This window comes from Vanessa atalanta, unplaced genomic scaffold, assembly GCF_905147765.1.
Source record: "Vanessa atalanta unplaced genomic scaffold, ilVanAtal1.2, whole genome shotgun sequence".
In the NCBI taxonomy this organism is placed as follows: domain Eukaryota; kingdom Metazoa; phylum Arthropoda; class Insecta; order Lepidoptera; family Nymphalidae; genus Vanessa; species Vanessa atalanta.
Genome location: NW_025919950.1, coordinates 1 through 2,500, shown reverse-complemented (window position 1 = coordinate 2,500; position 2,500 = coordinate 1). Strand labels below are relative to the sequence as shown.

Sequence of the window (2,500 nt, the reverse complement as noted above, 5' to 3'; positions counted from 1 at the left end):
TTTCGAGGCCTCGTAATCGGAATGAGTACACTTTAAATATTTTAACGAGGAACAATTGGAGGGCAAGTCTGGTGCCAGCAGCCGCGGTAATTCCAGCTCCAATAGCGTATACTAAAATTGTTGCGGTTAAAAAGCTCGTAGTTGCATTTGTGCGCCGCGCTGTCGGTGCACCGCATCCGCGGTGATACTGACACGTCTGCGGAGCATATCGTCGGTGAGCCGGCGGTAAAACGCCGGTTCAATATCAAAATCCTATCGCGGTGCTCTTCAGTGAGTGTCGAGATGGGCCGACAATTTTACTTTGAACAAATTAGAGTGCTCAAAGCGGGCTCAAAATGCCGCTTGAATATTTCGTGCATGGAATAATAGAATATGATCTCGGTTCTATTTTGTTGGTTTTCAGAACTCCGAGGTAATGATTAATAGGGATAACTGGGGGCATTCGTATTGCGACGTTAGAGGTGAAATTCTTGGATCGTCGCAAGACGAACATCAGCGAAAGCATTTGCCAAAGGTGTTTTCATCAATCAAGAACGAAAGTTAGAGGTTCGAAGGCGATTAGATACCGCCCTAGTTCTAACCGTAAATATGTCATCTAGCGATCCGCCGACGTTACTACAATGGCTCGGCGGGCAGCTTCCGGGAAACCAAAGATTTTGGACTCCGGGGGGAGTATGGTTGCAAAGCTGAAACTTAAAGGAATTGACGGAAGGGCACCACCAGGAGTGGAGCCTGCGGCTTAATTTGACTCAACACGGGAAATCTCACCAGGCCCGGACACCGGAAGGATTGACAGATTAATAGCTCTTTCTTGATTCGGTGGGTGGTGGTGCATGGCCGTTCTTAGTTGGTGGAGCGATTTGTCTGGTTAATTCCGGTAACGAACGAGACTCTAGCCTGCTAAATAGGCGTCGTCATTTAGGTGTGCTCGATTTCGGTCGAGCAACTCACTGGCGGCGTATTAAAATTCTTCTTAGAGGGACCGGCGGCTTCGAGCCGCACGAGATTGAGCAATAACAGGTCTGTGATGCCCTTAGATGTCCTGGGCCGCACGCGCGCTACACTGAAGGAATCAGCATGTTCTCCCTGGCCTAGAGGCCCGGGCAACCCGTTGAAACTCCTTCGTGCTGGGGATTGGGGTTTGCAATTATCCCCCATAAACGAGGAATTCCTAGTAAGCGCGAGTCATAAGCTCGCGTTGATTACGTCCCTGCCCTTTGTACACACCGCCCGTCGCTACTACCGATTGAATGATTTAGTGAGGTCTTCGGACCGACACGCGGTGGCTTCACGGCCGTCGGCGTTGCTGGGAAGTTGACCAAACTTGATCATTTAGAGGAAGTAAAAGTCGTAACAAGGTTTCCGTAGGGGAACCTGCGGAAGGATCATTAACGTAAATTATCAATCTCGAAAGAGTGCGATAATGAACGATAATAAAATTCTAAAACACAAATATCGACGTTCGGAATGTGTCGTTTCGATGCGAGGACGCGATTCTCACTCTCTCTCTCTCACACAGCAGTGTGTCCGAGTCAGAGTCCAGAGTCGTGTAACGCGTCCTATTCTGATATTTTTCGATGTCGATTTCGAGGAAAGTACGATGTGTTAACGCACATCGTCATCTTCAAATAAAATGTATATTTCTTTTTTTTTTTTTTGTACTTTTTTTTTTTTTTAACTTTTTTTTTTTTTTTTTTAATTTTTTGAATTTTTCTCTGTATACTAAAAATAAGAGAAAAAAACGAAAAAAAAAAAAAAATAAAAAAAAATAAACTCATATCACTGGCGTATAGAATCGTTCGAGTGATCGTAGAAATTATAAAAATAAAACAAATTAAAAACCATTACCCTGGACGGTGGATCACTTGGCTCGCGGGTCGATGAAGAACGCAGTTAACTGCGCGTCATAGTGTGAACTGCAGGACACATTTGAACATCGACATTTCGAACGCACATTGCGGTCCGTGGAGAAACATCCAGGACCACTCCTGTCTGAGGGCCGGCTGTATAAAAATATAAACCACACTGTTCAATGTTTAATGTCGTAATGTCTATTATTTCGTAACCGACTCAATAGACTGACTGACGTTTCTCGAACATATGACGGTATCCGCGTTCGATGTGTTATATTACGTGTTTAAATATACTTAATATAAATCTCGTTCTCGGTCCGTTCAAATATAACAAATACGATGTGTATGTATGTTTACGTTTACATGCGTGTGTGTGTATATATTATTTATATTTTTATATACGCGTTCGTGTGTACGTTTACGTCACGGAGTTTCGTTATGCGACGTCAGAGAGACTGAGAGCGTCGCTCGTCGCCAGACGAGGAGCGCCCATCTCCGACCTTTCGATCGTTTCATTGAGTTGTTCTCGATCAAAGAGGGTAATCGGAGTTTAGGTGATCTCTTCGTCTCGTGATTATCGAGTACGTGCGTTTCTTTTGTTCATACTCTAATGTCAAAATTTCGAATACAAAAGCTCCGCGATCGTT

The 2,500-nt window shown here is 44.4% G+C and overlaps 2 non-coding genes across 2 annotated transcripts in view; both read left to right on the top strand.

The window, feature by feature from the left end:
• LOC125076421 overlaps nucleotides 1-1,391 on the top strand; it is a 1,903-nt gene extending 512 nt beyond the window's left edge. Inside the window, exon 1 of the ribosomal RNA XR_007120384.1 lies at nucleotides 1-1,391. This exon is cut by the window's left edge and continues 512 nt beyond it. This is a non-coding gene — a ribosomal RNA (small subunit ribosomal RNA).
• A 454-nt stretch (nucleotides 1,392-1,845) lies between these two features.
• Nucleotides 1,846-2,002, top strand: LOC125076419. Its single transcript, XR_007120382.1, has one exon. It is a non-coding gene; the product is annotated as a 5.8S ribosomal RNA (ribosomal RNA).
• Nucleotides 2,003-2,500: the final 498 nt, after the last annotated feature.